The following is a 14,165-nucleotide window of genomic DNA, read 5'->3' on the forward strand; positions in this document are numbered from 1 at the left end:
TCCATGGCAATATGTCTTTTAATTTCCTGGCTACTGGTGCCAAGAGTGTTGACTGTGGAGCCAAACAAACTGAAGCTGTGAACAATCTCAATCTCTTCACCATCTACACCGATGCTGCCAATTGACCCAGTGGTGAGAATATTTGTCTTCTTGACATTAAGCCTCAATCCATACTGAAGGCTGACCTTCTGCAGCCAGCATTTCAGGTCCTCCTCAGTTTCAGCAAGCAGGGTTGCATCATCTGCATTACACAGATTGTTGATAGATCTTCCACCAATCCTGATACCACATTTCTCCTCATGGACCCCAGCCTCCTGGATAATCTTTTCTGCATACAGGTTGAAAAGATATGGAGACAGGACACATCCCTGGAGTATGCCTTTCCCAATTTTGAACCATGCAGTGGTCCCCTGCTCTGTTCTGACGACTGCCTCTTGGTCCAAGTATAGGTTTCGCATTAGTACGATCAAGCGTTCTGGGATTCCCATTCTTCTCAGAGTCAGCCACAGTTTGTTATGGTCCACACAGTCAAAAGCCTTAGCATAGTCAATGAAACACAGATATACTCCTCTGGTATTCCCTGCTTTCAGCTAAGATCCATCTAACATTAGCTACAATGTCCCTAATTTCTTACTCATATATTCACTTCATTTTAGCTTTTATATAAAATAGTTATATGAAATTAATTGCTAATTATTAAGATTCTCTGATTTTTAAAAATAAGAGTTTTAAAAGAAAGATTAGTACATAAGCGTGTTGAAATACATAAGCAAAATGTTCTTGAACTGAGAGAATATCAGCAATTTTTTAATTGTTCTAAATTTAATCTATGTAATCTGCATAGACTTGATTCTTGGCAAAAAGTTAAGATATAAATAATATAATAAAACAAGTATAATAAATACCTACATTCATATTTTATAAGATGTGAAGAAAACCTTTATATAATTATTTTCTCAGATAATAGAGTAAACAATTTCTAGTTAATTTCAAAATATATTTCATAAATGTTGGCTCTCATAATTAGTGACAGTTCCTTTCACTAAATTTTTTTAAAGAGATATTTTATCAGATTATATATAATCTACTTACATATTTTTTAGCTATTAGCTCATATTCTGTCACACATTTAATACATGTTCAAGTAGATCAAATATTTTACATTTTAAAATAAAATTATTGTTTTCTGTGGTTATGCCTTTGTTGTTGGTAATAACTGTCATGCAGATTCTGATTCTTGATAACCTCAGGTATTCACAGTAGAATACATTCACAACATTTGCCAGACTGTTTCATTCCAGAAGAGGGCTGACAAGCTACTCTTCTCAGGTACTTCTGGGTGGATTTTTAACTACCATTCTTTCATATAGTTGAACACTTTATGACTTCCACCAATCAGAGAGCCCTATTAAAGGAAGCTCCGGTGACCTAGTTCATAGAATGTTTTGTTGCTAATCCAAAAATAGCACCTCCTTGGTCATTCAAATCCAAGGATTTGGTTGAAGACAGACAGGTAATATGCTCCAATGTTATTTATAGCTTCCAAAAGTAAATGGAGGATCAATTATAATTGGGTTTTAACTCAATGACAAAGAGTAAACCCTTCTACATACAACCCTATTGCATTTCTATATATGAAACAAGAAAATGCAAATTTTATATATAAATATGTATATTGTTGTTATGTGCCATTGAGTTCCTTCCAACTCATAGCAATCCTATGTACAGTAGCTCCATATCCCACTCTATCTTGAACCAGTCTTATTGTCTCTGACATACCTACCACCAATATCACAGTTACTGTGTAAATCCATCTCATCAAGAGTCTACCTATCCTACACTGTCCCTCCACTCTTCCAAGCATGTCTTTTTCCAAGGACTGATCCTTCCTGACAACATGCCCAAAATATGTGAAAGAAAGCCTCAAAATCATTGTCTCAAAGGAGCAGCTTGGTTTTAGCCTCTCCAAGACAGACCTGTTTCTTCTCTTGGTAGTCTATGGTATATTCAAGACTTTTCTCCAGAACTGAAACTCAAAGGCATTGACTTTTCTCTCAGTCGCTGTCCAGCTCTTTAATGTAAAATGAGTAATTGTGAAGACCATGGTCTGGATTAGGTACATGTTGGTGTCTAGACTGCCATCACTGCTTTTCAGTACTCTGAAGAGGTCCCTGACAGCAGATTATCCCAATTCAATTTGGGTTTGTTTTGTTTATTTGTTTGTTTGTTTTAATTTCTTGACTGCTGGTGAAAAGAGTGTTGATTGTGGAGCCAAGCAAGCTGAAATTGTTAAAAACCTCAATCACTTATCCATCTGTCATGGTGCAGTCCATTAGCCTAGTGGTGTGAATCTTTGTCTTCTTGATGTTGAACTTCAATCCATATCAAAGAGTACTGTCCTTGACTATCTACAGCAAACACTTTAAGTTCTCCTCAGTTTCAGCAAGCAGGGTTGTGCCATCTGCATAACACAAGTTGTTGATGAGTCTTTCTGCAATCCTAATTCCACATCCTTCCTCATAAAATTCAGTCTTCTGAATGATTTGTTTTTTCTAGATTGAAATGGTATACAGGGAGGACATATCCCTAACACACTCCTTTCCTGACTTTAAACCATATAGTGTTTCCTTGCTCTGTTTGACAACCGTTTTTTGGTCTAAGTGTAGGTTTTTCATGATTCTCAATTTTTCTCAAGGTTAGCCAAATTTTTTTGTGATCCACACAATTCATTTGCATGGTCAATAAAACAAAGAAAGAAACTACTCTGGTACTCTTTGCTTTCAGTCAAGATACATTTGACATTGCTGTTAATGTCTCTAGTGCCAAGGCTTCTTGCCTTTACAAAGTCAACACCAGACAAATAGATACCCTACTGGTATTTTCCACTTTCAGTCAAAATCCATCTGTCTTTGGCAATAATGTTCCTTGTGCTGTGGTTTCTTCTCAAATGAGCCTGAACTGCTGATAGTTCTCTGTGTATATAGTGTTCTAGCTATTTTAAAATAATTTTCAGCAAGATTTTGCCTGCATGGCATACTAATGATGTTGTTGTTATGTGCTGTCAAGTCATCTGTGACTCACAGAAACCCTGTGTACAACGGCCTTAAACATTGCTCTATCTTGTGCCAACCTTATTATCTCTGACACACCTGCCCCCATAACCCTAGTCACTGAATCAGTCCATTGAGGGTCTTTCTCTCTTGCACTGTCCCTTCATCCTCCCAAGCATGACGTCCCTCTCCAAGGTCTAATGTATGTCAGATGAAGCTTCAGAATCCTTGCCTCCAAGGAGCAGCCTGGCTTCACCCTCTCTAGGATGAACCTCTTTGTTCTCTTAGCAGTCCATGGTATACACAATACTCTTCTCCAACACCACAGCTCAAAGGCATCAATTCTCCTATCATCCCTAGTCATTGTCCAACTCTCTGATGCATAACAAGTGATTGCAAAGACTGAATCAGGTGCACCTTAGTCTCCGCACTTATATTATTGCTTTTTAGTACTTTGGAGAGATCTTTGACAGCTGATTTTCCCAATGCAATTCATCTTTTGATTTCCTTGCTGCTTGGACCAAGAGTGTTGATTGTGGAGTCAAGCAAACTAAAACTGTTAACAATCTTAATCTCTTCACCAATGCAGCTTGAACTTCTTTCATCACCACTGGTTCTTGATCATATGCTACTTCTTAAAATGATGCACTGCCAATTCTTTTTTGGGACAGTGATTCAGTCATCTTCTTTTGTTGCTTCTTCGATCATTCAAGATTTTGCCCACAGCATCTTTCATTAGTGCAATTTGAGGTTTGAACGTGTTTTTCAGTCTGTCACCTTGAGAAATGCTGAGTGAGTCTTAACAATTTTTGCTTTTCTAGCTCCAGCTCTTTGCAAGTTCCTTTCTACCTTTTTTCTTTGCACATTCCTTCATAGTATTTCATTTCATTTTCTTGTGCCATCCTTGGACATTTTATGTTCATCTCTTTTACCTTAGCAATTTTTCCCTTTATTTTGGCTTCTAGTGCAATTTTCAGAATTTCTTCTGATAATCATTTTAATCTTTTCTTTCTCTCCTGCCTTTGCAATGACCCCTCATTTCTCCATACGTAATATCCTTGATGCCATCCTATAGTTCATCTGGGCTTTGATCATTAGTTTTTAATGCCTTAAATCTATTCTCAAGATGTTATTTAAATTCAGATGGCATAAACTTATGACCATATTTTTCTTGTTGAGGAATTGTTTTCATTTTCTTCTTTATTTTAAACTTGAACATGAAAGCTGATGGTCTGTTTCACATTTGTGGAATTTGAAAAAAGCTTAAAGTGATTGCTGCAGAGCATCAAAACTATAATCTTAAATATTGCTTACATTTCCTCATCAAAAAACCAAAATTATTTACTACTAGATCAATAGGCAAAGTAAAGATAGGTGAAAAATTATAGTAATTGTGATATATTTCATTTTGCTTGGATCCACCACCACCACCACCACCACCACCATGGACACTAGCAGCCATGGAATCAAAAGACATAATGGAACATGTTGCTAGGACAGGCTATTCCTTGAAAGGCATATCATGTTTAGAAAAATGGAGGGTCAGTTAAAGAAAGGAAAACCCTAAATGAGATGGGTTGACACTGTGACTACAGTGGACTTAAGTGTGTCAGAGATGATGAGGATGACAAAGAATAGGACAGGGTTTGGATCTGTTGTTCATTGGGTCACTATGACTTACATGACTTAATAGTACTTGTTATCAACAACAACATTGCATTGGGAAAATATACTGTCAAGGACCTCTTTACAATGTTGAAAGAAATGGCATGTTGTACCTGATACAAACCATTTTTTTTTAATTTCTTGCTATGCGATTGAAAGTTAGACAGTAATTAAGGTTGCTGGAAGATGACATTGAGCTGATGTACTGGAGAATAGTGGTGAGTCAGTGGACTTCCAAAATAACAAATATGTCTTGGAAAAGATGCTGCCAATATACTCCTTGGAGGCAAGGGAAGTGAAACTCAGTGTCATATTCTTTTTTTTTAATTAATTTTAATTAAAGTTTACAGAGACTTAGGGTTTCCATTCATTCATTGTTGCACTTTTCTCCCTTCCCACCCCCTCCCCCAGTTCACTCTTCTCCTTGAAAAGTAAAAGAAAAACTCCTTCATTGTTATGCAATCCCTCCCCCCAGGTTCACTCCACTGTGCAGTGTTCAAGCATGTTGTTAGGAGGGATCAGCTCTCAAAACAGGCATCATAGTTGGCAACATGAAATGGTCAGTGAAGGAGGGGAAGACAATGAGATTGATTGACACAGACTCTGTAAGGGTGATCTTGAGTGTTTTAGAGATGGTCATGATGGTACAAGTAATATGGTAGAGTTCAGACCCATTGTTCATAGGGTTTCTATGAGTCATAGGCACTTAACAACAATCTGACTCACTTATTTCACTCAGCATAATATCCTCTAGATTAATCTATTTTGTTCAGTGTTTAGCAAATTCTTTATTATTGTGGTAATGATGTCAACTTACATTGATCATAACTTCACTACACTGTTCTTGAGATGCTACTTTCTTCATTATTGCATGCAAACATATGCTTACTTTCTTACTCCATTGCATTGTTATGGCTAACGTGTACATAGAAAAAAAATTATATTTTAGTAAAGCATGACAATTTACAAAGTATCAATAGATGCACTTCTCAAGGATAATATATGCTTATTTCGGGAGAAGAATTCAAGAATAACTTTCAATATTTACATTTTCTGAGCTATCACTAATCATAAGACTTCCTCTATTTTACAGCATAGTAGAATCTTGATTAAGTCAGATTTAAGATGAGATCATTTAAATTAGTTCAGAAAATTCCTAAGTTCCCTGCCTTTTTTTAACCTTCCCAAAATAAGATTAGATTGTCCATCAAATTGTTCCTATATTACATAAAACTACCAATACCAAAATTAAGAATAATGAATGATGTAAGAGATTTTAGAAAAGAATATAATATAAACAGTGGGAAACTTTGAAAGCTTAGGAGTTTTGAACATGTTATTAAAAAGCTATAAAGTTCAAAGGAATGTTCAAAGAAAGGACATGAGAACTGCCACAGTGATGTGATAACTCATAAATTATCATTTCACAACAATGCCATTTAAAATATGGCTCATTTATCAGAACAGAAATTTTGTAGTTAAGTTACTTATCAATTAAAAAGATTCTGTAGCATAGTTATAAATTCAAATGAATATATAGCATCTATTACCCTCAATTGACACAAAGAAAGTGTAACTTTCTCTAATTAAAACAATGTTATAAAAATATAAATAATAACCTGTAGCTCAGAAAAGATCTACAATATCAGTTAAAAGCTTTCAAAATATTATTGTGCTATGATTCAACTGTAACTGGGTGAAAGTTTCTCAAGAGGATAAAAATACCTACTAACTGAGCTTAAAATGTGTAGAACACCACTTTGTCCTTATATCCATGTTGGATATCAAAAAGATGACATAAACTTTAAGAAATGAATCATATACCTAAAACAAACAATACAGCCACATTCATATTAGTTTTAATAAAACCTTCAATCTAGCTTGCCTTCATAGAGAGGAAATAGATATCCATGTTTATGTTATTTACAATGTCAAGTTAAATTAATTTAATTCACCAAGCAACAAAGTGATTTCATACTTTAGTTTATGTGAAGAGCCATATACTAGAACACAGGATTTTTTTTTCTTTTAGTTGGACTTTTTATCTAATATTGCCCTTTGAATTTATAATATCATTGCTTACTTTAAATTGAAAGGGGAAATATACTACTCTCCTCATATAAGTATAGCTTTTTGCCTAATGATTCAATAAATTAATGCCTGTTTGATGGGTATATATATTACTTCTCAAAACTCACTAGGAATTTGCCAGTGCCTTTATGTAGAGGTAATATTTTCACTTGTTCTGAATTCCTCAGAGAATCAGCAGTTAACATAGTATTTTCTGTAACAATTAAATTAAAGTGGTAGAGATTTGTTTCTCCATATGTTCAATTTTTTGATTAAGTAATGCTTTAAAGGAGCATTTTAATAAGGTAAGTGCACTACCTGCCTGAGTCAGACCTCACTTGTTACATGATGAGTGGCTTCCTGCCATTGAACTTCATGCTAAATGATGGTTATATAAGTCTTATAGAGGAAATAAAATATATCCATCTGTGTAGGCTGATTCTCAAAGACAAACACCAAAAAGTTTTTTGTAATTTTTGTTATAAAAAGCCCAAGTATAGATAATCAAGCATTTTTGTATTAACTATAGAAAATAAAGTGGCAACATATATGAAACTAAAGGTTATATGGAACACATTTAATATTTCTGAAATAAATATATCTGTGTATATTGTGTTTTTATTTTCCATTTAAAAATGAAACACTAAATTTGAATTGATTCTAGTTAAATCAAATTTAGAGCTTGTTGTTATTGTTATGTGCCATTGAGTCATCTGCTATTCATAGGAACCCTATGCATATTAGCTCTGAATCCTGCCGTATCCTGAGCCAGTCTCATCATCTCTGACACACTTAATCGCATCCCTCTAGTCACTAAATCAATCCATCTCATTTTGGGTCTTCCTCTCCTGCTCTATGTCCACCCTCCCTAGCATGATGCTTCTTTCCAAGGATTGGTCCCTTCCTTGCAACATGTCCAAGGTATGTCAGAAGAAGCTCCAGAATCCTTGCCTCCGGGGAGCAGCCTGCTTTCACCCTCTCTAGGATAGACCTATTTATTCTCTTGGTAGTCCATGGTATGTTCAACACTCTTCTCCAGCACAACTCAAAAGCATAGATCCTTCTTCTACCGTCCTTAGCTACCATCCAGCTTTCTGATGTATAGAAAGTAATTGCAATGACCTTGGCCTGGATCAGCACACCTTAGTCTCTAGATTGACATTGTTGTTCTTCAGTACTCTGGAGAAGTCCCTGACAGCAGATTTTCCCAATTCAATGTGCCTTTTAATTTCCCGACTGCTGGTGCAAAGAGTTGATTGTGAAACCAAGCAAATTGAAGTTATCAAAAATTTCAATCTCTTATCCATCCATCATAAAGCTGCCTATTGGGCCCAGTGGTGAGAACTTTTCTTTCTTTTTTTTTTTTAATTTTATTTTACTAGTTTTAATGAACATTTACAGAGGTTTTGGATTTCCATTCATTCATTGTTGTACTTTTTTCTCCACCCCACCCTCCAGTTTGCTCTTCTCTTTGAAAAGCAAAAGATAAACTTCTTCGTTGGTATACAATCCACCAGCCCGCACCCCACCCCCCAGCCCCGAATGCACTCCACTACGCAACCTTAATTCTTGATTCCTGTGATAGTGAACTTTAACTCATATTGAAGACTGCAGTCCTTGAGTTTCTGTGGCAAATGCCTCATTTCCTCTTTAGTTTCAGCAAGCAAGGTTGTGTCATCTGTATATGCAGGTTGTTAATGAGTCTTCCTCCAATCCTGATGCCATGCTTCTCCTCATAAAGTCCAGACTCCCAAAAAATCTATTCTGCATATAGATTTAAAAGGTATGGAAAGAGGATGTATCTCTAACACTCATCTTTCCTGCTCCTGAACCATGCTGTGTTCCCTGCTCTGTTCTGACTTCTACTTCCTGGTCCAAGCATAGGTTTCATATAAGCACAATCAATTGTTCTAGGATCTCCATTTTCTCAAGGTTAGCCACAATTTGTTGTGATCCACACAGTCAAAGGCCTTTACATAGTCAACGAAACACAGACATTCCTCTAGTACTCTCTCCTTTCAGTCAAGACCCATCTGACATTGGCTATGATGTCCCTAATGTGACAGCCGCTTCTAAATCCAGCGTACAAATCTGGCAGTTCTCTACTGATGTACTATTCTAGTCGTTATGGATAATCTTCAGCAGGATCTTGCTTGTATGTGATATTAATGATATTGTTTTATAATTTCCATACTCTCTTGGATCATCTTTTTTATTAGGAAGAAAAAAGAGGAATAAATACGGATCTTTTCCAGTCATTTGGCCAGGTGTGCCATTAAATTATCTGAGAATGTAAGTGAAATTCAAGTTGACCTATAAGATTAAGCAAAAGCTTACAAAATACTTACACATCCTTTTAAAAATTCAAACAAGGGAGAATTTTTAAACATTTTAAAACATTTTTAAATATTTTAAAACATTCTCCTTTTGATAATGTAGAAACAATTGGCACCACACTTACTTGCCTCCATGACCACTTGATAAAGTGGTCAAAATAAATAACAAACACAAAACAAATAAATTATTTTAGTCTTCAAACATTAGACAGTAAGTTATCACATTCACTGAATAAGCTACATCATGATTCTATCCCAGATGAATCCTACCATTTTCTTAGCTTTCTACCTGAAGGCATTTCTTAATAACTGTGAATGGAGGAGTGGCCTAAACATAGAAATGTATTGTTACTGATTTGAGAAGACAGGTAGATTTTTGAGAATGCAGGGACATCTGTTCTTTGTCAGATAACAAAAAAGAGTAGCAATCATGGCAAAATTTTTTTCACATTCTTTAGAAGGACCATCAGAAAGAAAGAAGTAATACAGAAAATTAATCAGTGGAAGTGTAGGAGATTTTATGCTTAACTCTATTGTCAAAAAATGAGAAGCTGAATAGAATAAAACTTCACAAACATGGGCAAAAAACTGATTGGGGGATACAAGTTTAGCAGCCTAAGGAACTGAAATAAGAGTCAATGATTTTCTCGTTCTGAACAGCCAGGATGGAGGATTTATACTGAATGCCCGAGTCCACTAGAGGATGTAGCATTTAGATGATAATGCTTTTTTATTGTTAAATATCATAGAGTTAATTCCAAGTCATAGTGTGACCTTACATACCACAGAATGATACATCACTCTATCCTGTGCCATCCCTGAAATATCTCCTGTGCTTGAAATCATTGTTTAATAAATGTATAAGTTCACCTTCTTGAATATATCCTTTTTCATGATTTGGACTTACCAAGAATAGTCTTTCTCCAAGACCTGGTCCTCCCTGACAACAACATATCTGAAGTATGGGAGATGATGTTTCACCACCCTTGCTTCTGACAAACATTCTAGCTGGACTTTTTCCAATACAGACTTGCTTGTTCTTTTCAGAGTTCATGATATCTTCAATATCTTTTGCCAACACAACAATTCAAAAGTATCATTTTCCCCCGTCTTCTGTATTCATTGTCAGACTTTCACTTGCATACAGGGCACTTGAAAATTCTATGGCTTGTTTCAAGAACACTGTCATCTTCAGAGCATGTGTTTCCTTGTTTACTGCAATTTTAAAGAGGTTCTTCACGTAATGAAGATTGGCACAGTGACTGTAGTAACAGGCTCAAGTGTGTTAGAGATGGTAAGGATGGAACAGGGTATGGCAAGATTCAGCACTATTGTTCTTAGAGTCTATATCAGTCATATTTATCTCAATGGCACATAACAATAACAAGATATTGGAAGAGGTTCAGCTGCAGTGTTCCTTAACGGCAAGCATGGCAAGACTTCATCTCACCAACTTTGGAGGGATCATCAGATGGAGTTGGTCCCTGGAAAATAACAATATGCTTCAAAAAGTAGGTCTTTCAAGAAGAGAAAGGTTTTCCTATAGATGGATTGACATGATGACCAATGACCGTAACAACAAACTGATGGATCTTAACTGAAAGAACTGACTAGCAGAGCAATGTCTATTTGTGTTTCATTGACAATGCACAGGCCTTTATCTGTGCAGATCACAACAAATTGTGGCTAATCTTGAGATGAATGGGAATTCCACAATTATGATCATGCAAAACCTATATTTGGACCACGAAATTAGTCATCAAAACAGAGCAAGGAAAAACTGTATATCTCAAATCAGAAAAAGGTGTACGCAAGAGATACATCTTTTCTCCATAACTTTTCAGTCTATACATGGAACTTATCATTCAGGAGGCTGGCTCTATGAGGAGGAATGTGGTAGCAGGATTGGAGGAAGACTTTTCAGCAACCTGTGTGCTGAGAACACAACCTTGCTTGCTGAAACTGAAGAGAACTTGGGGTGTTTGGTGAGAAGGTCAAGGACTACAGTCTTTTATATGGATTTCAATTCAACATCACCACAAAGATTCTCACCACTGGGCCAATTGCCAGCATCAGGATGGACAAAGATACAGAGATTGTTAACAATTTCAGCTTGCTTGGTTCCACAACCAACACTGTTGCAACCAGCAATTAGGAAATAAAAAGACATTACATTAGGAAAAATTGCTATCATAGACCTCTTCAGAGTACTGAAGAGCAGCAATGTCATTCTAGAGACTGCTTTGTGCCTGATCCAGGACCAGGCCTTCACAATTACTTGCTACACATCAGAGAGCTGGAAAAAGATTGAAGATAGAAGAACCAATGTGTTTGATTTGACGTTCTAGTGAGGAGTACTGAGCATATATCATGGATTACTAAGAAAACCAACAGATTTATCCTGGAGATGGTAAAACCAAGGTGATCCTTGGAGGCAAGGATTTTGAAGCTCTATCTGACCTGTTGCCAGGAAGAATCAGTCCTTTGAGAAGAACAAGACAAGAGAGGAAATCCTCAGTGATATGGATTGACTTAGAAACTTTGGTAATGAGAGTTTTTGTTGTTGTTGTTGTTATGTACCATCGAGTCGCTTGCAACTCATAGCAACCCTATGGACAACAGCCCTCCTAAACTCTGCTCTATCCTGTGCTAATCGCACTGTTTCTGACACTCTCATCCCGATTACCCCAGTCACCGAATCAATTCACCTCATAAAGAGCCTTCACCTCCTGCACTTTCCCTCCACCCTCCCCAGCATGATCTCCTTCTCCAAGGACCGGTCTCTACTTACAACATGTCCAAAGTATGTTAGATGGAGCCTCAGAATCCTTGCCTCCAAAGAACCACCCGGTTTAACCCTTTCCAGGATGAATCTGTTTGTTTTTCTAGCAGTCCATGGTACTCTCAATACTCTTCTCCAACACCACAGCTCAAAGGCATCGATTCTCCTGTCTTCCTTGGTCATTGTCCAAGTCTCTGATGCATAACAAGTGATTGCAAAGACCATGCCTGTATCAGACACACCTTAGTCTCCAATTTGGCTAAAGACAGGGCAGACTTCAGAGCTATTCTACATAGGGTTGTTAAGAGTCACAAGTGTCACATAACTACAGCTCTTCAAGTTCTCATCTCACATCACACTTGCAGTTTGGCCCTGGGTTTTGCTGCGATAGGTGTAGCTGGAGCAAGAAAGACATACATTGTTTTGCTTTTTCTTCAGTGGTACCTGAAGATCTGTCTGACTGTCACTCTGGCCTGCTCAATTCAATAATGATACTAGCTAATCATCTTGTAGAATGTTGAGACTGTCCAACCCTCTTGTGGATAAGCTAACAGACCCCTTTTACATATTCACGCTCATCTACGTAGCACCTTCTCTCCTTAATATAATAACTGTTATTTTTGTTAAGTGACATCAAGTGGAGCACGACTCATAATGACCCTATGCACAAAAGACTGGAACCCTGTTTTATAACTATCATTGTTTCTCTAAGTTCATAGTTTCCAGAGGCATGTTGTTTAGGAAGTGAGTAGATGATACTCCTGCTTCTCATCCTGTATCAATCTGGGAGCTCCACCAAATACTGTCCACCATTATGGAATCTGGCACATCAGTGGCACAATGTTCAGCCTCACATCAACTCCAAGTTACCTCAATACAGCAAATTGACAGACCAGTGCTGCAACACTTAAAAAAATGTTTGACCTGAACACTTAATTCAGCATAAAATAGTTTATCTTTTGGCTAGGAAAGACAGTTTTGAATGATAAAATTTAGATACCCAGAGTTCTTCCCTGGGCTTTTTTAAAATCAATACTGATATATGAAAAATTAAGTTTCTCCTTATAATAGCAATACGCATAAAAGTGTGTAATCAGCAACTTCATACCTCATGCCTTTTTCTCCCTCATTTTTAAATAGCTAATATTTTATTTGCCCATTTCCATCAAACAAGTACTCTTTGGAAAAAAGCATGTTCCTTTCTATGAAGATTCTTCTGTCCCAGTTAAAACTTTTAGCATCTGCATCCATAAGCAAAGTCCAATCAAGGAAATATCACCAAGTTTCAGAACTCAACCATAGCTCACAGAATGGAACATCTTCCAGTGTCTGGTCAACTTATCTCAAGGCATCAAGGCTAGGTTAAATGGGCATCAGTTGTAAACTCAAGATTCCACACTTCTTCTTGTGTTCCAAACTAACTGGTCCTTTCACTCAGTCTTCACTCCCACATGGGACCTAGTTAACATTTGGGAGTCCATATAAATCCCTGTTTCCCAAAGCCAGAAACATTTTTCTCTTACCCAAGTTTTTGTGTATGCTAAGTCAATAATGCTGATGTAATATGTGCCGATTTAGCCTGTCTCTTAGTTGCTGTATATGTCTTAACTTTACTTGGGTGGATCCAGTTAGTCACCTTGAGTGAATTTACTTCCCAGCTCCTTTTAACTTCAATTCCTGGAAAGGAACTCTGATATGTACCACTCTTACCCTGCCTCACAAACCAAACTGCTTATTCCAGTTTTAAAAGATCAAAGTCACTTTCTCACTTTCTCTGTTCCTTTTTCCTAAATGTACACTAAAGTCCAGGAAATTTCTATTCAAATGCAAATCTCCTCAGTACAGAGTAATTCTTAATTCTCCTCCAGGTTAAGCCCCTGGACCTCTAACATTACTGCTTAACACAAGCATTTCTCTAGGACAAATCATCCCTTCTTATTCTACCTGATCAGCATTAGTTTCAGGGCTGATTTTAATATTTATAAAACCTATAGTATTCATTAATATCATACACTGGTGGATAGTGTTTGGTGGAGCTTTCTGATTAAAACAAACCTGGAAGCAGGAGTGGCATCCACTTTCAAAATGGCTTGCCTCTGGAAACTCTATGAACACTGTTGGGGCCTTTAGTTCATAGCATTGCTAAGATTCTAACAACTGGGCCAATTGGCAGCATCAGCATGGATGGTGAGGAGATTGAGATAGTTAACAGTTTTAATTTACTTGGCTCCACAGTCAAAGCTCTTGGTAACAGCAGCCAGG

This window comes from Elephantulus edwardii, unplaced genomic scaffold (genome assembly GCF_000299155.1).
Source record: "Elephantulus edwardii isolate Elephantulus edwardi_28Jun2011 unplaced genomic scaffold, EleEdw1.0 scaffold00383, whole genome shotgun sequence".
Classification (NCBI taxonomy): Eukaryota; Metazoa; Chordata; class Mammalia; order Macroscelidea; family Macroscelididae; genus Elephantulus; species Elephantulus edwardii.